The sequence below is a fragment of the Eretmochelys imbricata genome, chromosome 2 (genome assembly GCF_965152235.1).
Source record: "Eretmochelys imbricata isolate rEreImb1 chromosome 2, rEreImb1.hap1, whole genome shotgun sequence".
Classification (NCBI taxonomy): Eukaryota; Metazoa; Chordata; order Testudines; family Cheloniidae; genus Eretmochelys; species Eretmochelys imbricata.
In genome coordinates this window covers 229,074,586-229,102,267 of record NC_135573.1, presented here as the reverse complement: position 1 = coordinate 229,102,267, position 27,682 = coordinate 229,074,586, and the positions used below count along the sequence as shown (strand labels likewise).

General features: G+C 43.1%; 1 long non-coding RNA gene and 1 pseudogene across 1 annotated transcript; one reads left to right on the top strand and one right to left on the bottom strand.

Annotated features, from left to right (window-relative positions):
• Window positions 1-4,335: 4,335 nt before the first annotated feature.
• On the top strand, window positions 4,336-8,196 carry LOC144259896 (uncharacterized). The gene is made up of 2 exons (XR_013344925.1): window positions 4,336-4,379; window positions 4,501-8,196. It is a non-coding gene; the product is annotated as an uncharacterized LOC144259896 (long non-coding RNA).
• Window positions 8,197-9,231: 1,035 nt separating this feature from the next.
• Window positions 9,232-9,813, bottom strand: LOC144260721 (ubiquinol-cytochrome-c reductase complex assembly factor 1 pseudogene; annotated as a pseudogene).
• Window positions 9,814-27,682: the final 17,869 nt, after the last annotated feature.

Below are 27,682 nucleotides of genomic sequence, written 5' to 3'. Positions count from 1 at the left end.
AAAGGTACGTCAGATTCCTCAAAGATAAAACACTTCCGTTTAAGTTTCAGGGCAAAACTGCCTTTTCTGCAACCGGGTGCTGTTCCCCAGATATGCACATTATTCCCAGAGAGTCCATGAGAGTTAGAGGGAGGATTGACTGCTTTGCCTACATGTACAGTACCAAAGGTTCGGGTCAACTCCAGCTTTTTCTTCCACATGGTCAACTTCTGAAGGGTGCATTGCTGCATACATGAAGGATTGGCAGCACCATCCATGATTGCCACAACGCAGTCTATCAATAGTGTTCTGTTGCCCCAAATCTGTGCCCGCCAGTCTTCTGTGTTTTGTGATGGATTCCCCAAGGTGTCCTGTTTTGATTAAAAGTGGGCTATTTTATTTAAGACCGACACATTCTACCACCTGAAAGAGAAGAGGCAAGATTCTGGTGCTGCCTAAACCTTTCTACACTGCTCCAACAGTGTACGGGACCATAAAAAGGGCCAAGCAGTCCATGGAGAAATTCACCCAGAGAAGAGGCAACATATGGCAGGTGTATGGAACCTTGTGCCCCCCACTCACATGTCCCTGCAGAGTGGCTATGCCAGGTTGGCAAAAGGAGAGGGAGTGACTACAGTACTCCATGTTGCTGCAGTTCTGGTCTGCAGAGCAGCTGGTTGATGAAAGTGGAGAAGCTGCCATAGGTTACAGCAGCTCTTGGGACTGCTGTAACTTACTTTTGGGATTGCACTGGCCCACAGAGCATCCCAGAATCATAGAGGCATGAAGCACTGCACCCTCTTTGCCTGGGCTGCATCTTCTTTGTTCTGCATCCTAAGAGATGCAGCACAGAACTTTGCCCCAGATCTTGAGTGCAAATTACAGTTGACTGTGGAAAGATTTGGTTGTGAGATTCTTTTGACCTGTTGACAAAACACAACCTGCCAATATCCTTCAGCTACGTCAAAATTTCCAGCTCAACATCTCGTACTGTTACTCACTATGACTCTCCAAAATGACTCCTAGTCACTAGGACTTTGACTCTCCAAAAGATGGGAGTCCAAACACCAATAAATAGGTTACAATGAGACCTGAATATAGTATTTTAATTGGACTGATATAATCTTTCTCCAGTATTTTTCAAGTTATATAAAAGAAAACTGCCCAGCAATCTGAAAGTTCAAAAGCTAAGAACTACTTTTTCTTCTGCTTAGACTGTGAAATTGATTTCAAAATGGTTTTCAGTGCTATTTAGAAAACGCACTTTCAAATATATATTTCACAGTTGCTTCATAACGATAAGATTGCTACCTTTTAAACTTTCAGACTGCTGGGCCAAGCCAAATAAGCACAATTTTCTTCCAGTGGTTTCAGATCTTCCCATGTTCAAAAGAAGAAAACAGAATGAGGATTGCTTATACATAACATTACAATACCTAATAGAATGGGGGATGGGGAGGTACACACTTTACTAGGTTATACTTTCTAACTGTAAAAAGGAATGGCATATAGGGAATATTGAGAAATACATAATGCATTTTGTAATCACACATACAGTTGCTATGCTTTTTACATCCTGCGGTTTCCCCTGTTTGCACTTCATATAATATTAATCATGATAACTATGCCATATAACTTTAATTATAGTAAGTATGCCAGCTAGGAAAACGAATAGGAAGCCATTTATGAATTTTTCATCAGAATGGAGCACATAGGAGTCACAAAAAAGCTTAAGCATATGTATGGGTGAATTAAACACTGTCAATGCTTGACAGATTGAGGATCTGAAAACCATTTCTGTGGCCAGATTTGCATGGTAAACTGCAAAAAAAAAAAAAAAAAAAAAAAACAATCTGAGGAGTAAATTGCACTGCCGTAACATTAAAACTTTTTGACTTTAATGGCTTGTATTTCCAAAAGGAAAGAATTTAATCCTTTAACAACAAAGAAGTGAAATGTTTTATTAAGATATCCTGTAGAGATGGTTGAAATTTTTAATGAAGCTTTTCATTGAAAAAATGATCTTGTAAAAATCAGATGTTTTCATAATTTTTTTTTAAATATTCCACTCTGGCGAGCACAAGGATTAGGTCTGGGTCTGTCCCCTGAATGTGTGTGCAACTGAGGCAGGTTCCTTATATTCTCTTCCTCTTTGGGGCACCCACAGAGGTTTCAGCCATAATCTTGCCCACAGTGTTCTCTCTGTGGCTGTAAATGAGCACTGTGTTTTGTTGACCTCAATTGAGCAATGCTCTCATATACTGTAGCAAAGTGGCAGGATTCTCCTGTTGACCCACCCTTTTTAGCAGGTGTACGAACCCTGCAGGGAGATGGTAACTGGTTCCTGATAAATCCTTGTAGCAGGTGTGGCTTGTTAACCCCACCCTGGTGATAAGGGAAGGAAATTAGAGAGAGGAAATTATGGTTTGGGCTACTGATGTGTTGTCAAGGAAACGCAAGGAGTAGTCAGGAAGAAAGCTTAGCCTGAGGCTTATGTTTCCATTGCAGCTTGAGTCACCCATAAAGGCAAACCCCAGGAAGAGGGGAAGATTGCACTTCATGCTGTGGGCTAAATCTTCCAGCCGTGTAATTTGGCGCAGATCCACTGATGTCAATGGGGCGGCACCATTTTCCACCAGCTGATGGCTAGTATGTGTAGAATCAGTTCAGAGCAGTATGGGAGCTCCATCTACTTAAATACACCCTCATGCAGGCACGTCCTTAGGCACACACGTATTTGCACTGGAATACATGCAGACTTTGTCACAGAGAGAGAAAATGAGAGATGCAGCAGAATCCTGGAATTATATTAAAAGAATGATCTAGAAGTGTTTCTCAATGACCGGTCCATGGACCAGCACTGGTCCCTGACATCTCCCTGACACAGATGAGGAAGGCAGTGAGCTGGTCCATGGTATCAAAAAAGTTGAGAATCACTGATCTGGATTATTTTGTATTAGATAACTAAGTCATTTTTGCTATGGCTCTGTGGTTGAGCAGTCTTGTTTGCTCATTGGTTAAACCAGATAAGCCTGGAGGATTCAAATAAACATAGGTTCCAGAGGAGAAAAATAGCCCCTTTCCATGCTTAGAAATAGCAGGAAGAAGAATTGGCTTCAAGAAAAAATGTCAAATGATAAATTAATTAGTCTGGCAAAAATCTTATTGTTCAGAAGCCTCATTCAAGTACCTGGATAAGCAAACGTGCCAGAAGTTCTGCTTGCCAGAAAGAGACAAGGAGACTGGCTCCAGACTGAAGGGTATCTGACATAGCATTAAGCTGCTGCTCACTGGGGTGGGTGGCTGACCAGAGAAGCTGAGCAGGAGTGAAGCAGGGAGGACTGAGCCACCTCAGAGGTAAGAGGAGGAGAGGTAGCTAAGCAGGTTAATATTACTGGGCTGCCCATCAGAGGAGCAAAAGGAGGAGGGGCTGAGCAGAGTGATGGAGTTGAGCTGCTCCTTGGCGAGGAAGGGGATGGGTATCATTGATGCTAGCAAAGCCTCGGTAGGTAGGGCCAGACGGAAAGGTACAGCTGAATATGCCTTCATCTGAGCCTCAGTTTGAATATTTGAGGTCAGTGGTGGTTGTGGAGCCTAATAATTGGGGTTGGGCTTTTCAGCTATAGTCAGATGGTCCAAAGGCAGCTAGTTTTGATAAAAAGGCAAGCAATAATGTCTTTCCAGCCAAGCTAGAGAAGACTATATAGCACCTTATGGAGCCATGCAACCTTAGCAGCAGCTGCCATTGCTATAGTACTGCATATAAGTCCTGATCCAGCATAGCACTTCAGCATGTGCTTAACTTTTAGCTCATGATCAACTCTATGAACTCAGTGGGACGCCTCACACACTTTAAAGGTAAGCATGTGCTGAAGTGCTATGCTGGATCTGGGCTGCAATGGGAATGATAATGACTATGAAAATAAATTGTTCTTGTCTAATTAGCAAGCCTCAGAATAGATATAATGGATCTGAAATTGTAAATGAAAACAATTTTATTTACAATTAATTTCTGCTAACTTTAATCAGGAAGGGGAGGGAACCATCTTCCAGAAGAAATGCAAGAATCTGAAACGCTGAAAGTTACCTCTACAGACATAGAAATATTATATTATATTTGTATCTCCCATGTACAGGCCCATTGGCCTGACCCTGCTTAGCTGATAGGAGCTGCTGATAAGGTGATAGAGGCATACCATACGGTGGCCTAACTGTAGGCACGGCTGAATAACCACTACTGTAGATGTTCTAGTGATCTTAGAGCCCTCCTCTAAAGAGAACAGATGTTTGAACTAGATAGCTCACTATCAGTCCTTTCCACACCCTGAGGATTCTGAGTCTATGATGTTGTATGACAAATGTCTGAGACTCTATTCTAACATAAGGCTGAATACAGATGTGTGAGGCAAAACAGGCTTAAGTTACAAGAACTGTAAAAAATTGGCTTATTTTGAATCTAATATACCGTTTACTTGTGTACAAGAAACAGTGACACTTGTTGTTTTTTTGTTTTCATTCCAGGGTGGTGATTCCAAAGGAGAAAATTTGTGTGTATATCAGAAGTTTGGTATTGGATTTGATATGATGATGATTTGTGAGTATTAAACTGCACTATTATAATTTGGGAATATTTTACACTTAAGGAGAAAAGTGAATGATTTTTGACATAGTGATTGCTACGTTTTTGAACTTCTTGTGATCAAAATTGTTTACGCAAACAAAATTTATCTGGAAAATCTTTGGACTATTGGTTAAATTTAACAAAGCACAATCTTAAGATGGTGCCACTATGTGACATTTGTAATTTTTGCTTGTCAAATTATTATAATTTAAAAACGTTTTGACATTTTTGTTCATTTCTCACAAGGTGGACAAAAGTGTGTATTTATTAGCTCCACGGTCTGATGTGTTTACATTTGGCAATTAACTTTTTCTACTGAAGGCCTTGATCCTGCAAATTCCTCCACTAAGAGTAATTATTGCAGAAAAAAGTCATTTGGAGTGTGCAATAGAGTGCTGGTGCCACTAGAGGGCACGGGCACGAGACCACTTAGAGAGAGAAAATGAGTCTGCTCTACAGTCTTAGCTAACAGGCAGTTGGCTTTTTAGCTCATGCAGTAGAGGCTCATGCATTTAGCTCCAGAGGTCCCAGGTTCAATCCTGCCCGCCGACAACCAGGGTCTGTTGGTGTTACAAGTGGGAGCTTGTCCGGGATTTCAACTCAGAAGAAGTCTCTGAAGCTCAGGACGTGCTTCCTCAGCTAGGGGAAGTATGTAACCTACACACCTTCTGGGTGTGGTGTTGTCCCCTCTAGTGGGTGGGGGCTGGGGGTGGAGAGAGAGAGACTGACTGACTGCTCTATAGCCTTAGCTAACAGTCAGTTGGCTTTTAGCTTGAGCGGTAGACGCTCATGCACTGAGCTCCAGAGGTCCTCAGTTCGATTCTGCCCACTGAGAATGGGCATCTGTTGGCTTTACACCCACACTAGGGTGTTATACCACTAGTCAGTTTCCCCAAGTAGATAAGCCCTTACCCATGTGTTTAATTTTATGCACTGTGAGTAAACTCATGGATGTAATGGGACTACTTGTTTGAATGTGTGTAAGTGTTTACAGGATCAGAGGCCTATGGTTGTTTTTGTTTTGTTTTGTTTTAAACCAGTTTAGTTAATTGTATTCTCTTCTCAGTTCAGTTCAACTCCTGCTAAGGACAATGGGCTAGATTCTATGCTGTGCCTCCCAGAACCCTGGTAGTGCACACCACTATGGGCATTTCTCCTCCACCCTAGATGAGTATCCCGGCCCGCATACAAAATGGACCTGTCAGCCAAAGAAACCAACCGCAAAACCTCAGTCACCCTTTACATTTCTTCCTGCAACTCGCTGACATTCAGGCATAAAACCTTCCAAGGAGTTAGGACGTCTGATGCGTTCCATTAAAACTCCCCAGTAGAGCTCTTCCAGTGTCCTGCCCCAAGCCACATGCCCTATGCCAGGGATTGTAGTGGGGGTGGGGTTGTGTATGGAAAGCCCCATACTAGTCTTGTGATGAAGCAGTTCTCCCCTGGCCCCTTGTGGCTCCTGTATGGTCCCTAAACACCAGTGGAGATTATAGGGGCGAGAGCAGAGGCAAAGTTGGCCCCACTGGAAAGAGCCCTATTAACGTTAGTGGGAGTTGGTCTGAGCCTTTGTTTCTGTGCTTTTGATTTACAGGAAGTGATGTTCCTTTGCACATTATTGCTCACAGATTTTAATATAGAATAGGACAAAATTCTAATAACCCGTTTCTGCTACCAGCAGAATCTCCATGATCTCTTGGGGAGTCTATTGAATGATCAAGTCAAATATATAATTTTCTTATCCTTTGTACATATTCCGCTAAATCTCAGATATTTGTTTACTAAATATCATCTTTGACCAGATAACACTAATTCTTCATTCTACATTAGATTAAACATTAAATATTCCAATCATTGAGCTTAGCTGAGAGCAAAGTATTGGGGAAAAGACTGTTTAAATAAAGTGTAAAAAACAAAACAAAACTGTTTTTTCTTTAAATTTTATCTGTTATAGAAATATTCCTACACCCCTGTGAAATTGAAGTATATTTAATATATTTGTAATTTACACATGTTTTATATGTGCATTTTTATAACTGCTTCATATTTGGCCCTTTTGTTTATATTCTTAATGTTAATTACATCAAATACCTAATTAAATTAAATTCTGTTAGAATGAGACCGAGAAGTTACAAACTATTTTTCCAAAAATAGAAGAAAAAAAAGTGATGCATCCCAATGGCAGAATTTTGAGATTATCTCATTGAATTCTCCATTAACAAGTCTTCATCTGTTATTTTGAACAATTGCTTCCTGGATTTACTTCCTCTAGAAAAGTCAGAGCAAATAAAGACCCATGTTACACCAAGACTTCATTATCCTGGTGGTTTCAGAAGTGAGAGAATCTTTCTTCCATTTGCCTTTTTATTTATAGGAGTTAATCCATTGGAAAAAACTTTGGGTTTTTCCCCCCAAAATTTGCCTTTCCTGTGACTCCCCCCGTTTATTACAGAATGACCCAATACAAAACTCTTACAGACATACTAAGGGACAGATTTTAAAACCTAGCCTCCCATTTGCAAGGATAGTTTGTGAGTTCAAATAATGTCACCTAACATCCTAATCTGCAACTGGATCACCCGAGTGCACCCCTGCAGACCTTCTCCTGAATTCACACACTGCGGAATCCAAGATGATAGACACAGGTGCAGGGGTGTGTATGGGTAGATCCAGTTCCAGAATCTAGCTCTTTGAAATCCAGCTAACTGATTGTACATATCAGTTAGACATCTTGGTGAGATTAATTGTGCCTGTAGACAATTGCAAAACTGATAGGTGCAAAATCATGGTTGCAAATTGAGATACTGGTTGAAGCAGATTTACGATTTAAGCTTCTTTACAGACCATCTCTACTTTTGTTTTAGTCCATGTGATGCACAGACTGAAATTAAGGGAGAGTGGTAAATGGGGAGATTCTAAACTACATGACAGTTTATAAGGTTATAAGTGAACATACATTTTCATTTTCAAGATAATTCCGTGCATCATAACCCATAACTATGGTCTCAGAAAGGTTTAAAACTTGTGTCCCTTGCCTGAGGTTTCAATGTCTCCAAAATGTGTATTGTTTGGGTTTGCTTTTATTTTGTTTCTTTTATATGTGAATATCACACTAGTTATTACACATTCTTTGAGCTGTTAGGACTGTGCATTTCACCAGAAAAAATGATGCTGATGGTGTAGGCTCTGCTAATGTTATTTCGAAAAAGGTCTCTTAAAAATCTATCATTGTACATTCTTATGCTTTAAGATATGCACTTGCTATTGTCTGTTCTCACATATTAAGATGTTACAGTATAATGTATAACTGTCTGTCTGTAGCATTTAGGAGGAGGCATGCAATGCCCCTCTACTGTACGTGTGCATCACCACTTGCTTTTATAACAGGAAACTGAGGTGAAGTTGTATTGTTGAGACATCAGTCAGTTGATTTTAATTTATACTTTGTTTTATGTTTTAAAGTGCCTAATGATTTTATGTCAAAAACACATTGGTTTCACAGTTATGATGCATTCTTAGGACACTGTACCAGTTCCATATTGTTCTGTAATGGAATATTTTTGCAATTTCTGTTTGGAAATAAAGACTTATTAGACATACCTGTGTACTGCTTTTTTTATCCTTAAGACGTACCTATTAAAAAACACAGTCACTGAACTAGAAACCCCATGTTGACCTTTAGTTTGTGCAATAAAGCCCTACTTTCTGTTGATTTATTTGGTGCAGGTTTTCATTGAATAATACTGTTGGGGTAACTATTGCCTGCTTAACTAGTTAAAATGTTAACTAGAAAAGGTCTTGAACCTCTTCTTTGTGGGTAGAGCATAGTTTTATCCCCTAGAGAACGTGAATAGACCATTGAGATGTTACTGTACTGAAGCAATCACTAGAGCACAGCTCTAAACTCTAAAGTGACTTTTAGCCATAGTCCTACCATGGCCCTATCCCCTCCCTCTTGGTGGCTAGTACCCAAGGAGGTTAGCAAGGACTGTGAACATGCCTGGCCCTGGCTCCAGCTCCTTGCACCTACCTCTCCTTGTGCATCTGTGCAAAGGGCCAGTCACAGTCTGACCCTAACCTGGGCTTTAATCAAAAATCATTTCAAGATCTTCTCAGCCAATTCCCAAGCATTTTAATGCAAAAATAGACTCTGTCCCCTCAAAGCCAGGATAGAGGCATATCAATGTTGAGAACACGCAGAACTCAGCCTTGTGCTTAGCAACTTTTCATGGAGCAGAAAGAGTAATGTCGTATCTGTGTGAAGCAGCTCCCCTCTTGCCAGTTAAAGAGCAGAGAACCCGGTTCTTGAGGTAGCTATCACTTTTGGTAAGATATCTGGTTTTCAAAGGATGGACGCTGTCTCTCAGAACCTACCTACAGGGTCAACTTTATGCTTCTGCAACAGCCAGGCATTCCTCAAGTGAACTAGCAGCATCTAATCCCAGATAGAATATTCAAAAGAGTACTGCTGTCAGGTTACCAACATGTAAAATCAATACAAAAAGGCTATTTATTTAAATATATTCTTTCAACAGCAAATATTTATTTCTTCCCTTCTTGGGTACCCCACAGAATAAGAACCTCACTTTTAGGTACAAGCTGACTTTTAACACCTTGTTCATTGACTGAAGGTCTCAGAGTCCTTCATTATTATACGCTGGGGAAGTTGGCTTCAGGATGCTTTGGGCATTACTCTCCACAAGAGGGTGCCAAGCCACTTCACCAGTCAGTAGCCAGTCCTCTCCATTTATAGCATCCAGGTACTGCAACCGCTTGCACACATACTCCACTAGCTGCCTGGGGCCCTCCGTGCTTATTGAAAAGGTTTCTCCAAAGGGCTGCTGCCAGTACATGGTCATCAGACCAAATCCCCTCATCATACCCCAATATAGCTGCATAGAAATTTTCTGTCATGCTTCTTTCAGAGTAACCGAATCAATCCCCATCACCTTACCATGCTGTTCAACATCTTCCCACATAGAATGAACTATATAGTGACACATGTATTTCCCAGCTTCACCCTCCTGTTTCATTCGTACCAGACATATACAGACATGAAGTGGGGCTACTAGAAACCATGAGTTCAATGTATCGGGCATATGGCACCTGTGAAAGAATTCCTCGTAGTCAGTTCTCTCCACACAGCAAGTGTATATGCGCAGAGCTGTTATCTTAATCTTCCATTTGTTATATTTCAGTGGTCCTGTGAATCCCATTGCTTCTAGTGCAGTAGGTTAATAATGCCCTAGACTTACCTCTACTGCAAGGTTATCAATGGTCTGTATATTTACTGAGGCTCTCAAATAGAGATGGGGGAAAAATTGGACTGTACTTCAAGTCAATAAATGTATGTATATATATTCTGTTTCATAAATACCAGCAATTGCAGACCACAAGCAAATATTTTCCATTCCTGTGTGGGGATACCCTTCGTTTCTTTGCTTCATTGTTTTGAACGACTTGGAAATGCCTTTTTTTATTTTAGTGGATTGGTTAAAAGAAAGCAAAGATTTTTAAAAAATAAATCATTGCTGCTTTTCTCTTTTCAAAAAATGAAAGGTTAAACATTTTCAAAACAGCAATTAAGTAAAAATGTGACAAACACCTGGTTTGAAGGTATTTAGTGAGTACCGTAAGACAATAGTATGGCTTCTTTATTAAAGTCATTTTTGATCATATAGAAATCTAGGGCACAGTAGTTCTAAGTTGGCACATACAAGAGAACAACCCTCAAGCGGATGAATTTCAGAGGGAAAGTTTACATTCCTTGCCTTTCAATCTAAGAGAATAGCAGGTGATTTAGCTTCTATGCTACTTATTTGTGAGATTCTCCAAATAGAATCTGACTGTTTTATAAAAGTAGGTCAAATATGTACATGTAGTGGGTGTGGCTTTTGTGATGTGAACTTTTATCCTCTAGAGAAGAGGTTCTCAAACTGTAGTCTGCAGACGGAGCTCCATTCAGGTAGTCCGTGGATAGTTCCCTCTAAGTTGTGCGCCTTGGTGGCTGAACACAAGACAATGAAGGGCCACCCAGCTAATTAGTGAAGCTGTGCAGGCCTGGCTCCACTAATTAGGTGCCTGGATCCTGGAGAAGACACACACGTGAGGTGAGGTGGTGGCCTTGGTGGGAATAGGGTGTAGGTGAGAGGGGGCAGTGGGGTGAAAAGAGGGAGTGGGGGGAATTTGGGACATGCAGGGCTGCCACGGCCAGAGAAAGAGGTGACTTTCCCCAGCTCTAGGGCTGCAGCTGCCGGAGAAAGATGGCCCTCCTTCCCAGCCTCAGCAATGTGGCTGCTGTGGTGGGGGAGATACCCCCCTCCACCCCAGCTTGAGGGCTGCCATGGTGGGGGAGAGAGGGAGAGACCCCCCGCTTCTTCCCAGCCCAGCTCGGGGGCTGCCATGGCAGGGGAGAGAGGCCACATCCATCGCATTAGAAAGGTAAGACTACTGATATTAAAATATGGGTTGGGTGCTTTTTATTTTTAGAACAAAAAAAGCTAATTATTGTGGTTTTTTATATACAGTTCTTTTATCCAAAGCGCTTTACAATAGTTAGCTAACAGTACAAACAACATTTGGAAAGATCATTAAGTGGTCCGCCAAGACCCTCAGCAATTTTCAAGTGGTCCATGAAAAAAGTTTGAGAACCACTGCTCTAGAGCCCCTTAGGGACTGAACTGCAATTGCCAAAACATATTTGAATCAGACCAGAGAATTAGTAATGAAAGGATACATTTTTGTCAGTTTCTGACAATGTTTAAAAACAAACCATTTCTTTTCTTTGTTATGCAAACAACTGAAGATGCATACCTGAGAAACAAAGAGAATAATAGGTCCCAATTATATGTGGCGTTGCTAATCAGATATGCCTTTCTGCATCAAAAAGAAAATTCTCTAGAATGTTTTAGAGCACTTAAGCAAGCTGAAGTGTTTATCTGATGAGATGCCATTTGACTTGAGATATCATACACTAATTTTGAAATATAAGAGCACCATGGGGTATGCTATTTGCTGTGCTGATGTCAAAGCATTGCCAAATATTCAGAAATGCAAATGCCAGTTTCTCAGCTGCTGTGATCTTAAGGCATATTTTCACATATAATCCTGCTTGCTAACTAAAACCTGTCTTTGAAAACACTCCCTTATTGGTAATGAAACCTGATGGATTGTTAATCTAGGGGCAGTAGGTCTCTGTAATCTCCTCAGAGAGAAGTAAGAGTAGGTATGTCAACAAGTTTTCCCACAAAGTTTGTGATTCCCTCAGAATCTAAGCTCCTGTTTAAAAAAGAAGAAAAATTGCTGTCCCTTCTTTGTATGAAATTTAGTCTTAACTATAGAAACCAGCACACTGCTATTTTCTTTAGTCGGTGACTGGAAAGAATGAAGAAGAAGAAGAAGAAGAAGAAGAATATGAACATTAATGTCTCACATTATCTCAGATACTATGGCGATGAGCATGCTCTAAGAACCTGTATGGAACGGAGTAGCGCACAAAGCACTAGACTGAGCCACCTGGATACTGGATGGTAGAATTTTGCCAAAATTAAAATGTTCAGCCTGGAGCCTGTAAATGGGTCTGAAATTGTTTAACCACGTGAGGGAAATGTGACACCATCCTGAAAGTTCTACGGCTTTACAGTTCAAATTTCACTTGGGGCAGATCCTTGCGAGTATTCCCATTACACTCACAGTAACTCAGGACTGAATGTGCACCACTGTCTTTGTGCTTTCTTCCTATCAGGGACACTAAACTGATTCATATTGTCACTTATCTAGCAAAGTAAGAGGAAATCCTGGGTATTAGGTGTGTAAGCAGGGTCAGGATGAGCTCCACCCTGACATCTGGTGGTGAGGTGTGGCAAGTTGTGGAAAAGAACTTCAGGGGCTGATCTCATTTGCATAGGCACACCCACCCCACCTAGAATGAGGCCAGAGCTGCCCAAATGGTCACTTTGGCTGCTGTGGGATCCCCAGTGTCTCTGTTATTGGGGCAGGAAGAATAAATTGTTATTACCCTGTTTATGGGAATCAAGGACAGTGGAACTGTACTTGGCCTTTTGTTATGATGGAGGCTACTCACTAAGTAGCACTCGCTAGGCAAGGGACATGGGTTCTAAAACTCTGTGAATTGAGAGAGGCTGGGAACAGGTATTAATACCTGGTGGTATGGGCCCTGCTGCTGAGGGCCTTACATGCTAATTGCACTTCCTCCTCTCTCCACTGTGGAATATCAGAGCTAATTTTTATTCCATTAGGAGTCTAGTTACAGGCTGCTGAGCTGAATTCACTTTGGGCTAATGGTGCACCAGCACTGTGGCTCCCCTACTACAAGCTGAAATTACAAAAGAGCCGAAATCGCTGAGTGTTGTGTTAAGTAGTGGGGGAGCCGTTTGCGGCACGGTGAGCAGAGCGGCTGGCGGAGCAGAGCAGTTTGTGGGACAGCGAGCGGAGCGGCTGGCAGAGCAGAGCCCCATGGAGAGGTGGGGCCATCAGTGTTGGACCACGTAAGGTGCCCCCTAACACCCTTCCCCCCCAATCTCCACCCAGGGTGGGAGGGAAAAACTCTGCAGATAAACTTTTGAACTCTGGGCCTGCCCTGAGCAAGGACAGAGACTTTTGGGTCGTTGGACTTTTGGGACTTTGGGTGATTTTGGGTTGCTGGACTCAAGAACCAAAGGGAAAGAACATGCCCCAATTTGCTTGGGGTGGATTTTGCTCGTGGGTTGTGTTATGAATCCTGTTGGTGGTGTTTCCCCAACATAATGCCACATTGTTTCTCTCTGTTATTAGAAGGCTTTTTGCTACACTCAGACTATGTGCTTGAGAGAGGGGAAGTATTGCTTTTTGGAGGCGCCCAGCGGGGGTGGTATATATTTGTCCCAGGTCACTGGGTGGGGGCTCGAGGTGGTTTTGCATTGTGTTGTTGGAATGGAATCCCTAGATACTGAACCCAGCCCTCGTTGCTGCCAACTCTGACGGGCAGAAGGGTTACAGGTGCATATGAAATAAGGGTTTAAAATGGAATAACTTTATTATCATACTTTCCTCTTTCTTTTCCAGGTATTTCAAAACATCTTTAGGCAACAAACAAGTAAAAACGGTGTAATTTGCCTAACCAGCTCACATGGCCCCCCCGCTGTGGGACCAGCACCCTATAAAGACAGTGGAGTTACCCCGTGAATAACCAGTTCTGTCCAAAGCCTGTTGAAGTGAGTGGGAGTGTTTTCGTTGTCTTTAATAGGCTGTGTATAGAAGCAAAGGACCCCATTCTAGACTCTAGGAGCAAAGTGCATTCTATGCTCACTGGTTTACTGTTGTGAGAAGGTCTCACATTACCTAGTGAATAAGCAACACTTCCTAAGGTACCTAACATTTTCTGAGAGGCTTCCCACCCACTTACTAAATGTAAACCTGCTTTGCTTACAAAGGCTGAAAATATCGGGCAGTATGGTTACAAAAGCAAGGCACTTCCGAATTCAGCAGGAATTTTGGATGTGCACAGAACACAGACAGGACTGGTTCCCGCATGGTTACAAAACTGCAGTAAAGTGGAACAAGTTTCAGCTTGTGTGACTGGAGGATGTCTGGATCCATATTATAAGACTGTCCTACATAAATGAGGAAAAGTTGAGGTGTCTTTGTTATTCCTTTGTTCCTCTCCATTTCTGTGGGGAATTTGCCAGTGCAATATTGCTGTCTTCCTTTTAAACAAGCAAAACTAAAAAAAAAAAATGGTAATAGCTGTTGAAAATAGCAATTCCAGCCCTGGGACAATGCCAGCATTTGTTGCTCAATTTTATCTTACTTTTTCTACAGCAAATTACAGTGGATTGGAATATTTGATTTGGGAGAAATGAAGTAACAGCAGCCTAAATTGAGCTTGAGCACTCCTGAATTTTGAGGATGTTTCAATCTGGAAGGCAGATGCTAGATTCCCTTTCTGAATATTAGATAAACCTGGAAAGGAAAAGCCAATTTCTGCTTCCAGTGCTCAGACGTGGAAATCCTTCTACATGCCTGGTTCTGTATCTAAAGCTGCCCAGGTCCTCTAGTAGAGCCTCCTCTCACTTACTTTTCATTTTAACTTCTGGTGGGATACACATACCTCCCTTGGTAGGCTTCAGATAGAGAGGTGCACTGTCCATTTAGTCCACCCAATTCCTTCTTTGGGGGCTGCCAGGCAAGGTCACACCAGCATCCCTAATCCAGTCTGAAGAAGTCTTCTGAGTGTGATATCTGGGCCAAAGCCTTCTACTCCTTGGGCATACTTGTTCCACATTCACAGTGCCACCCCCTTCTAGCAGCCAGCTCTGCATCCACAGCAAGCTGCAGCACATGGGGTCTCAGCTTCCACTCCCTTTCCCGTTGATCGCTGCCAAGGGAATGCTGGGAAATGTAGTTCCTTCCCTGCTCCAGGGCCAGCTCTATAGGCAGGGAGCTGGCCAAGGAACTACAGTTCCCAGGGCCCCGTGGGTTCTCAGCTCTCACGCTAGATCCCTGCTGCTCCGAGGCTCCTCACTCTCAGAACCTCCACTTCTGCAGCGCTGCGAGAGGGGAGGAAGTGAGTGTTATGGGGCCCTTCCGAGCTTGGGCCCAGCGCTGTGGAGCCATTGGCGCCATGGTAAATCCGGTACTGCCTATGGGGCTGATCGGGTAGACGTGCTCTGAGTACACCTGGCTCCACACAAAATGGTTGTGGGTGGTGAACTGATGGAAGGAGTTGCCTCCCTCATCATTTTTAAGTCAGTGGTTAGGGCACTGACACAGCATGTAGGAGGCCCAGGTTCATTTACTCCCTCTGCCTGAGGAGAAGAAAATATTTGAGCAGGGATCTCCCACCCCTCAGGTGAGTGCCCTAATCACTGGGCTGTGGAGAGGTTCTCACTTGCTCTATGGCCCAACTAATAGTTCAACACAGAGCCCCACGTTAGAATAGCCCATAGTTCAGTGTCAGTTACTCTCATCAGAGAAGTAGGAAACCCCTCTTCAAAGCCTTTACCTTTCCTAGGCAGAAGGGGGAATAGACTCATGGTGTCCTAGATCATAGGCACTGGGCTAAGGTACATAAGGAAGTTGCCGTCTTCTCCCTCAAGCTTTGTGTGGTGGTAGTCAAGTGTCTAAATCATGTCTTGCAAGAAATGGCTTAGGAGCCTGAAACACATAACTCCAGGAGAGGGGTTCCATGGTTGTGGCTCACTAACAAAGACAGGCACCTCCCTGCAGTCCAGACTTAGATGCCTCACTTTCTGAAAAGGGTATAGCTTAGGACACATCTTCCATTGCCATCTTCCTCTGGCTAGCATAGGCAGCTCCCCACCTATCAGTAGTCTTTTGTGGATCACCCTCTTAGGTGCCTGCTTTCCCCATGCATTGTATAGGGAATCAAGGGGCCTAACACAGGCTTTATGGATTCCAGTAATTTTCATGGTGCCTAAGAGTTAAACTTTTGCAAAATTCAGCATTGCCACATCTAAGTCCCTTATCAGCTCTGGGCCTGAGGTGCCAATCCTGCAACGAGTTCTCTATAGCTAGATCCCTGTGCCTGCATGGGCTTCTGTTGGAGTCAATGAGGCTGTATGCAGAAAGAGCTCTTTGCAGGACTGAAGTCTCCATCAGAACTTCAATATCACATATGTATAGAGTGAAAAGCTTTCCCCACTAAAACCTCCTGGTACTAAATTGTATGATGGCTGTGGTGTTTTTCTGCTATTACTTTTCAGAGGCATGTATGGACATTTGCTACTGTTCACCTGTTGTCATACTTGTCAATACAGACAAATATGGTAAAGAGGGGCATTTAGTGAGAAAGTGAAATGAATTAAAATGTACTGACCTAAGAGAGATTTTATGAGGCACAAGGTAGGGAAAATGGTCACTAGGGACAGTAGCAATTTTGTATTGTAATCTACTGATGAAAAGTACAATATAAAAACCAGGTATTATTATTGTATTAGCAGGGGGAGGTGTTGATTCAGCAGATAATTTATGTTGTGGCTCTTTGCTGAGGCTATTCTGAGGGCCTCATTTTCTACAGCTTTACGGCTAAATCACTTGCACCTGAGCACAAGGCAGTATAAAATGCCACCCCAGCAGTATTCACTCTCTTTAACAGGTGGTGATGTTCTACATTCACTGTGCACAGGTGAAAGTGCCTATATTAGGGCAAGGCACTGGAGCACACAGCCCTTGATTTGTGGAAGCTGGGCATAAAATGTTATCTTTAGCACAGAGTTGAAGAGAGACTGCCTAGCAAGAGAGAGAAGAAAATATTGCCAGTGCTGCAAGACTTTGGGGGGGCTTTTAAAGTTATTTGCAGGTTTTTAAAGAAGGTTTTTAAACTGCTATGTTGTAATTGAGGTAAATTTTCTGTGGCCCTTTGGTCTACCTCTGTAAATGACCTCCCCCCACCCCCCCCAAAAAAAAAAAAAAGAGATCAGCACAACTGGGATTATTTTGGAGGCTTTGGTAGTAAAACCTGGCAAGTGAGCATAACTATGGTAATGCAAAGGACAGGCTCAAAGCTATAGAAAGCAGTATGGTAGGAGTGCTTATCTACCCTGCATTCTCACTGATTGTGAGAACTGCTGACTGATGAAGTGCCCAGTGTAAGGGGAAGGAAGTCAGTGCTTAATTTGTAATGAAAGAGGTGCTGGGGCTCAAGCAATTTTTTTACATTCATACGTGATGCAGCAAGTCCAGAGGTGCTGGGACTATGAACTGCCAAGCCCAGAGGTACCGGGGCTCAATCCTGACAAAAATTAAGCACTGAAGGAAGTAGACTAATCAGACTGTGGTTGAAACAGCAACAAGTTAGCTCCTCAAGAAGCTTTCACAGTTTCATGTAACAGTGGAAATGGGCTGATCCTGTCAAAAGACAAAAATCAAAACAAAAACCACCTTGAATCCAGAAGTGAAGGGGGCAGATAATGTTCCCTATTTCAGCCACTTTACGCTGTGATGGCAGCATAAAGCATAGCAACTACCCTAGGGGGCATTTCCTCAGGGGAGTGGTGGCACAGGGTTAGCATAAGCAGCCCTACGCGTGGCCCTTGCAGCAGTGACAGAGACAGCAGGCTGGATGCTTGCCATTTTTTAACTGCTTAATTGCTTTCTCTAGTTCTGCTTCTGAAATTTCTAACAGTGAAACATTTAATTTCTCACCTTCTTTGCATCCATCAAATGGAATTGCAGTTTCTTAGAGCAACCTCTCACAGATGCTGCTTCAGCCTCTCTCGCCTTTCGATGAAGCCATTCTCTCTTATCTTTCCGACATGACTTCTTTGTCTTTCTCTACAGACTCCCACAGCAGCATGCTCTGGTGATTACATGGGACCCAAGCTCTTCAGCTAGTCCAGCTTCTGCTTTCACCCAAGCCTTTGTACAAAAGTACATAATAAATGAGATGAGATTAAAAAGAATAGATAGTGACCTGCCTCTTTAGTGCTGTGATAGAGAAGCTGATGCATACAGTGGATGACACTGAATTTCATGCAGTTAGGCTCTGCTGTGCAATGATGCAAAAATAAGGTATTCACCAACATTTTATAGCATGGTCCACATCATTGTAACATATTGTCATGGGAATCCCTCACCTCCCATTCATAAAACACCCCTGTGGCAGTGACATAAATTGTTTAGCTGGAGATGATATGGCAGGAAAATACTGATATATTTCAAGCTGTCTTTAATATAGTTTAGCATTCAGAAACAAGGAGAAGGAATAGCACAGTGTGACCACAGGCACATCACTTGATTACCTCCTTCACCATGGGAAAGCCATATGAGGAAACAAATAGAGAGAGAGGCACCATGCCCCCAAGGGTGTGTGTACACTCTGAACTGGAGGTGTAATAACTCATCAAGCTAGCACTCTAAGAATAGAAATGTGCCTGGGATGGCACATGCGGTGGGAGGAAAGAGGGGCCCCTAGTATGAGCCTGTCTGGGCTAGTAGGTAGGTAGCTGGGGATGGCTAGCCCCTCTCGCTGCCGTGGCTACAGTGTGCTAGACAGATCAGAGCTAATGCAGGTAAGTCTACCTGAACTGGAAATCACACCCCAAGTTCAAAGTGTAGGTGTACCTGAAGTGCTACTAGTCTTACAGTGCAGGCTATCTGGTAGCCTGCTCAGAAATTATTTTTGTATTCTCTCACCATGTCATAACCACATTGCACTTACCTTCTGTGACAGGGCAAGGCTAGATGGCTATAGAAAAGTAGTGGGAGATAGATATATTAGCTCCAGGCTAAACAAATCCCTGGTACTAGGTTAAGTGAAATGGAAGCTGCTCCAGGTCAATTAAGACACCTGGGGCCAATTAAGAACTTTCCAGAAGGCAGGGTGAAGGCTAGGTTGATTGGGACACCTGAAGCCAATCAGGGGCTGGCTGAAACTAGTTAAAAGCCTCCCAGCCAGTCAGGTGGGGGTGCATGTCAGGAGCTGTGGAAGGAAGTTGCACTCTTTGAGAGGCTAAGTAGTACACACCATATCAGGCACAAGGAAGGAGCGTGAAGTGGAGCTTGAGGAAGTGAGGGCTGCTGTGGGGGAAGTAGCCCAGGGAATTGTACATGTCATGTTTCTAAAAGGTCAGCTACCATAGCTGATACTATTAGGGTCCCTGGGCTGGAGCCCAGAGTAGAGGGTGGGCCTGGGCTTCCCCCCCCCCCATGCCCACCTTTGCCCCCTGATTAATCACTGAGACTGGGAGACAACAGAGATTGTGCAAGGAAGGATAACTTCTCCTCACCTCCCTTGCTGGCTTATGATGAAAATGGCTCAGTAGACTGTGACCCTTGTCTCTAGAGAAAGAAGGGTTACATGGAGGGTCACAGTGAGCCTCTGAGGCTAGTGAAATCCGCCAGGAAACGGGAGACCCACGGAGGCAAGGACAGAGCTTTATCACACTTCCCAGTGTCTTTACTGGTGGTATCCAGACATACGTATTTATGTTCTGTTACTGGTTTAGGATGGGAAATGGTTTGCATTTCAATTTTGATAACACAAAGTCTTTGAGATAGGACTGGATCCTCTGAATTCCACATTCTGGACCTATCAAAGAAGCACCCTTTACAATTGAGCTTCCTATGGGATATAACTTCAATGCTTCTGAAGTTGCGCACTTCATCATTAATAAATTCAACCCCTGTGCAGTGCAGAGGACTGGAATATGTTTTCTCAGTGTTTTCAGCCCCATTTGTTCCTTCCACTGTTCGTATAGCTGCAGTGCACACATTGCAGGTGAAAAACCGTATTCCAGATGCCAATTCTTATTCTCTGGCACTCAGCACAGCAATCATTGAGCGCCACCCGGTCAATAACTACATTACCAAGGCAAACAACGATAATGTCTTAGAGCCTGGGCTCTGGGACACAGGAAACAGCAGAGTTCCAAAGGAAGACCATCTCCATTTCTTTCAGGAGTGAGAAGTCATTTTTTAAAAATTAAACATCTTGGCTTAATAAATTGTAGGTGGATAGTACAAAAAGGATTGTAGAAAGATTAGCTGTGGCACTATCAACAACCTGAAGTGGAAGGGATGGGTTGCAGTGGTCCCAGATTGAATTATTGTAAAAAGTAAACTGTTCTTCATCAAATGTGCAGTAATCACCACTGAATAATAAAGGCGCCTTTAAAGGAAGCCCAAGTGGTCTTAGGGACAAGTCATTGGACAGGGAGTCAGAAGAGCTGGGTCTAGTCCTGTCACTGACCCACTCTGTGACCCTGGGCAAGTCATTTCCTCTCTTTTCCCTTCTAGCCTTTGTCTGTCTCATCTCTTACTATGTCTTTTAACGGGTCCCATTGTATGAGGCAACCTGCCTTTGTTAGGGCCTGTAGGTTTTACTGTAATACAGATAATTTCCAAAGTGGAGAATCACTTTTGCTGAGACATTTAACAGTGAGTCTGAAATAGAAACTCTGTGAACATTAACTTATAGCTGTTTCTAAATTCATCTAAACTGCCGTCCATTAAAGTGAAGTGACTCTCTAGAGTGTGAACTGAGGTGTGACTCAAGGTAACTATGCTGACTGTGCTTTGGAGGAGCTGGGTGATTTGCTTAGGCTATTGGATACAAAGCCAGAGGACAAGAGATCAGCTGAGAGAGAGCTACCAGGGTGACCCCAGACACAGAGAGAGTTGGTTCTGAGTGGGGATTAATTGCTGTGTAATCTATCAGTGAACTGCAGTTTGGGTGTTTCATGGACTAGTAGAGTGCATGGCATTAAGTGCCCAACTATACAAGAAAGAGACCCTGATGTAAGCAATAACTGCTATGAAGAATGGATATTGAAGTTTCCAAGGCAGTCCAGTATGAGATAAACATGTAAATAGTATTCCGATCTTTGCATGGAGATCATGAGGGCTAGATGTCTATGCTGTGTAAGCTAGTTTCTATTCAGAAGAGAAACTGGTGATAAAACCAAGCCAGAGAGGAATCATCAAGGGAGACATGACAGCATGGGAGTCCATATGAAATAGTGGTGGGGAATGAAGATGGAGGGGCGTGTTATCAGTGAAGAAAAAATGTTGTAGGAAGAGTGGAAAGGAAATATTTATAGAGCCATAAAATCATGACTGGTGTGGAGAAAGTAAATAAGGAAGTGTTATTTACTCCTTCTCATAACACAAGAACTAGGGGTCACCAAATGAAATGAATAGGCAGCAGATTTAAAACAAACAAAAAGAAGTATTTTTTCACACAATGCACATTCAACCTGTGGAACTCTTTGCCAGAGGATGTTGTGAAAGCCAAGACCATAACAGGGTTCAAAAAAGAACTAGATAAATTCATGGAGGATAGGTCCATCAATGGCTATCAGCCAGGATGGGCAGGGATGGTGTCCCTAGCCTCTGTTTGCCAGAAGCTGGGAATGGGTGACAGGGGATGGATCACTTGATGATTACCTGTTCTGTAAATTCCCTCTGGGGCACCTAGCATTGGCCACTGTTGGAAGACAGGATACTGGGCTAGAAGGACCTTTGGTCTCATCCAGTATGGCCTTTCTTATGTTCATTTATTTAAAACATTTTATTTTCAGTTTTTTTATAGTCAGAAAAATAGATCCAGTAACATTAATTACTCTGCCCCTGACAACTTAGAAGTCCAGGTTAGGAGGAGTCTAGGGGAAGTGAGTAGGCTGACCACTGACGGAAAAGCAAACACTAACCAGGGGTCACCAAAAGGAAGAGGTGAGTGATACTGAATAGTGACTCCACAATGAGGAATGTGGCCAGAGTAATATGTGACCCCCATTCCCACACACAGACAAAAGGAAGGGTACCTCCCAGGTGCTAGAATAAAGGGTTTCACAGTAGTGATGTTGAATAGCCTGATGCACACTGGGGAATTCCACTGATTACGCTCTTGTGTGACAGCAAACAAAACCATGTAATTAAGAAAGACATCAGGAACTTGGAAAGAAAACTGAATGCAGCAAATATAGGATATGGGAGACTTGGGTTCAGGACTCCCCTCTAAATCAGGCAGAGGGGGAATTCAAACAGGGTCTCTCATATCCCACATGAATTCCCTAACCACTGGGGTAGGGGGTAATCTGGAAGCATACACATGCCCACTATCTTTTGGGCCGGTCCTGAGCCTGTAGGCCTGCTCTGAGCACACCTACAAGCTGGAGTTCTGTTGGTGAGATAGTGGGAGAATTCCCTTCAGGAACCAGCAGAACTTTGGTTTGTTCTAGGACTCAGAGCTGCTCCTTAATGGTAGGACAGCATCAGAACATAGGCAGCTTTGCACATGCCCACCAATGGAAACTTAGGCACCATGGGGATTTGGGCACCTATAGGGTTAGGTGGCAGCTGAGCCGTGGCTTTGAGAATGTCATTGGCACCTAAACGTTAAACTTAGGTGCCAAAGCACCTTTGTGAGCACAGTCCTTGCTATGATTTTCACCTTGGTTCAATTAATTCCCAGAATTTATGATATTATCAGGCACAGTAACATACATCATGGCCTTTCCCTGAAAGCCAGATCCAGTTATATTTTACATTGCGTTTAACTTGACCCAGTGCAGGAGACAGAGAAAAATATCTGTCTGCCCATCCTGCCCTCTTCATTTTTTCCTGTTACTACACACACAATGCAATTTCACACAAAACATTTTCTTGTCCCTTCTCAAAGATTATTTCTATTCATCCACAAAGCTCTCCCCAAAATGCATTACAGTTCCGAGGGGAGCTGCTCTGCGCTCAAAATGATTTTTCATGTAATAAATACTTGACATTTAGAAAAATGGCTTCTAAATTTACACAGCACAGTCCTCACAGTTTGAAATTACCCTCTAAACACCCTGAAGTGCCAGGCTCATAAATAAATATCTCCCCAAACAGATTCACATGTATTAGCTTACTAAGTATATTTTCATTTCCTTGAGCAGGATGATTGCTACAGGCACTAAGAAACAGAGTTCTGGTTTAAATTAAATGCTGAGAAGACAGGCTGATCACAATTATAAAACTTTCTTCTTGCCCTTTGCTTTGTGTTTTCTTTGCTTGTGATTCAGATTGCTCATTCTGAACTGTTGAGCTGTTCAGAGACCAACCAACTGTGCATTAGGTTGATAAATATCACAGAAGCAGAGAAGAAACTGGAATTTGTGTGGAGGGGGCAAAAATTTGGTGTAAGGTACTTAAATGGTCCCTATTGCTGTAGCAACTCACATAGTCTTACAACACCCCTGTGTGTAGGGGCGTAAATGTCTATAATCCTCATTTTAAAGATGGGAACTGAAGCACAGAGAAACTAAGCGGTAGGCCATGAAGGAGTCAAAGAACAGAAACCAAGGAACGTTCCGTCACTCTGGTTGGCGTTCCTACCTCCAGAAGTGCAAAATCTGACCTTGCCCTCATCTCTGGAATTGTGTGCTTGCGGGTGGGGAAAGGAGGGTGAGGCAGGATTATTGAAACCGAAGAGGGGAGGTCTGCACCGCTTCACACCATAGAGAATAGCTGTGTGGAGGTTCATTGAGCCCAAGCTGCCGTGGGGTTGGAATATTGGAACAGTGTGGGCAGGGTGGAGTTAATCACATGGCTGCGTGGATCCACTGGCCATTCTCTCACATGACCTGGATTTCTACATTTGTCTGGCCCAAATACTTCTTACGCCTTTCAGTTTAACTATCCTGGCTTTTTATTTGCCCTTCCTGCTTCCTCTCTTGTCTGCTTCCCTCACTTTTGATTTCATGTTGTGTTTGACTAGCCTTTATTTTTAATTCCTCTTTCTGAAGGTTAGTGTTGCCATGCCAGTTTTCAGTATCTTTCCTCCCTTATGGATTATGGACTTGTTTATATGGTGGTGACTATTTGTTACTGGCTCACCTATAATTACTTCATGACCAAACTCCTGTGTTAAGATTAAATCAACAGTGGCAGCTCTTTGTTTGAGAACAAGCTGTTTTAAAAAGCTATTGAGAAAGAGATGAAGCAATTGCTTTGCATTTTACATGTTTAGATGCGGATAGCTGAATCCCAGCATCACTGGTTTTATTAGGCTAAGGGTGTGGCTACATTTGAGCTGGGAGGTGTGATGCCCAGTGTGCGTAGATGTACCCGCGCTAGCTCTGCTTGAGCTAGCATGCATAAAAGAGCAGTGCATCGGGGGTAGCCTGGGAGGCAGCTCAGGTTAGTTGCCTGAGTACATACCCAGGGAGTCTGGGTGAGTGAGTACGTGGGCAGTTAACCTGAGCCACTACCCATGTTACACAGCTATTTTTAGCAGGCTAGCTTGAGTATGGCTAGCGCGGGTACATCTACGCAAGCCGGAAATCACACCTCCCAGCTCAATGGGAGCCGCACCCTCAGTTGCCTTTTCATTTCCTTTAGTACTTGGTCTTCGGTATGCATTCCCTGAGCAGAAGGCTGGTAATGTAACTGTCATTGTGCTAAACATTCCAAAGTTATTCCTTTTGGAACAATGCTAACTGAACTGTAAACAGTAAGGGCCAGATGTACAAAAAGTGCCACTTTAAGTGTCTAAATCCCTGAACCAGGCCCCATGGGTTCACAAAACCCCTTGCTCCCTGCCCCCAAAATCTGTCGGTGCCTAAAATCACTTGGCGCCTATGTTTTTGCAGTAAAAGTTCCCTAGACACCTGTGTTTCTGTTGCTGCCTCTGCCCTAATGCTATGCTGCTCTGGCTCACAGCCCTACACCAGTAGCCAACCCTCAAACATAAAGTCTCACCCAGGCTCTCACCAGCCTAGTCATTCCTTGCAGGGTGGCCCCAACGCTCCCTTCCAGTTCCAAGTCTCCCCAGATCCCCTGAGTTCTTAACTACCAGATGCTCTGACTTTTCCCCTCTGGTTCATCACCCCCAAAAGTATGAAAACAGCCCCCAGTTATCAGTTAACTTTGGCACACACACACTCCACACACTCTGCACCCTGGAGACCTGCTTGGGGTGAACATCAACAAAAAGTTGAATAGAAAAACCACCGATTCCAAGCTGAACGAGTGAGTGGAAATAAACACCGACAGGGTACACAGAAAATAGACATGAAGATGCAACCCCCAGCTTTGCACTTATCAGACACATTCCCTTTTCTAATATGAGTGACCTGGTACCTCAGAACAGTTTCCCAGCATGCCCCCTGTCAGAGAAGGGATCCAGCCTTTCACGGACAGCTTCCTGCTTAGAGGCTGCCCGTCAGTTTCTGGATAGAAACTTCCATTTCAAGCTTCCTTTTTAAGGGCTTTCACCACCACCACCTGTACTCACTTTTCTCCCTTTTTGTCCTGACATGGTGACTCATGATTATTTAGCTTCAAAAGAAGAGACTGAGGGAGCCCCTCAGCAGAATATACCAATGACCAGTGGTTAGGGCACTCTCCCGAAAGGTGGCAGAGCCCAATTAAAATCCTGTTTCCCCTCAGGTAGAGAACATAAGAATGTCCATACTGGGTCAGACCAAAGGTCTATCTAGCCCAGTATCCTGTCTTCCGACAGTGGCCAATGCCAGGTCCCCCCAGAGGGAATGAACAGAACAGGTACTCATCAAATGATCCATCCACTGTTGCCCATTCCCAGCTTCTCGCAAACAGAGGCTAGGGACACCATCCCTGCCAATCCTGGCTAATAGCCATTGATGGACCTATTCTACATGAATGTATCTAGCTCTTTTTTAGAACTAGACCCTGTTATAATCTTGGCCTTCACAACATCCCCTGGCAAGGAGTTCCACAGGTTGAATGTGCATTGTTTGAAAAAATACTTCTTTTTGTTTGTTTTTAACCTTCTGCCGATTAATTTCATTTGGTGACCCCTAGTTCTTGTGTTACGAGAAGGAATAAATAACACTTCCTTATTTACTTTCTCCTCATGATTTTATAGACCTCTATCAAATCCCCCCTTAATCGTCTCTTTTCCAAGATAAAAAGTCCCAGTCTTATTAATCACTCCTCATATGGAAGCTGTTCCATACCCCTAATAATTTTTTTGCTCTTTTCTGAATCTTTTCCAATTTCAATATATCTTTTTTGAGAGGGGGAAACCACATCTGCATGCAGAATTCAAGGAGGGGGGAGTTCCACAACCCAGGTGAATACCCTAACACCTGGGCTAAAAGAGATGAGGGAGTGGCAGCTGCTGCTGCTTCTTCTTCTTGCTAAGATAAGAGAGGCACCTACCTTCAAGACAGCAGCTGAGACCCCAACCAGAAGGAGGAGCCTATCTCCAAGAGAGGATAAGGGTTTAGCATACCCCCACTTCCCTTTGACTTGGCATCTTCCATTGGCTAGCTTAGAAGATAAGCCGCTGAAGATAAGCTATCTCTCCCCATTCATTGTATGGGGAGCCCTAGGCACTGAACTCAGGCTTTGTGAATCCCAGTGATTTTCTGGATATCTAAAAGTTAGGTGTGGCAACACTCAGCATTACCACATCTACGTACCTTTGTGGATGTAGCCATGCATGTATTTCAGTTGGTACAGAATAACTGCCTGATTTCCAGTGCAAAGTGGTGCTAACCAAGCTATATTGCATGTACAGAAACAGTAACATCTAGTGGTCTACAAGCTTAATTACAGACTGAATTCTTCAGTTATTAGGATTTGAATCTGGGAAGAGAAGTGCTGCATTCCCAGATCTCCCATTGAAATCTACAAGAATTGCAGGTGCTCAGCATCTGACTGATCAGTACAACCCTGTGCGGATACAAAATTTGTATATGCGTCCAATCCCGATCCACAAACATGGTCCGCAGATATCCGAATCCGCAGATATAAAGCGGATATCCGCAGATTTGCAGGGCTCTACTGATCAGTCCTTTACAGCAATCTACATCAGCCATTTGAGCCTTTTGTATTTCCAGTACATAATAGATCTTATTATTTTGGTTCTAATATGTGCCACAGGATCAACAAAGACTTAAATGTTGGGAGTTAAATTTAGAAGGTATCAGAGAAGCTTCTTGCTTTATAAAGCCCCAGACAAATATTGAGAAAAGAAAAAATTGTACTGTGCCACTCACTAGAACTCCAAGGTTGGGATTTTCGAAAGCTTTCGGCATTGATCAAACCCTACTCCCATCACAGTCAATGAGAAAAGCTCCCGGTCTGGCCAACACTTAAGAGCTTTGGAAAATTCCACCTCAAACTTACACAATGCACGTTTTTAAAAACCCTAACCCTATTCCATTAATTGAAATGTGATCAGTGTTTTAAACAAAGTGTCAGGCGATGTAGTTTTAAAACATTTCATTATTTCCCTCTCTAGGTATAATAGGGTGTGCTAGTGCTTTGGGACCATTCACTCTCTGTTTGGAGTCAAACGGACAAGAGAGGCCACTGTTCACACTCAGCACAATGGAAAAGCAACAGCAAAGCATTTGATATTTCAAATGATTTCACCTTAATAACCTAAGATTTTATATTTAGGAAGGAATTGTTATATGGAAAGTATCTTAAGAGGATCTTTTGATATTTTTTTATCCTCGGTGTAAAACAATTGACTATATTTCTATAGCAAAGCTATTGGAAAGGATATTACATATAGATATCAGATACACCAAGATCATAATTTGCCAGGGAAATCTCGTATCTCAGACCCCAGTCCTTCTATGCCTTATAATG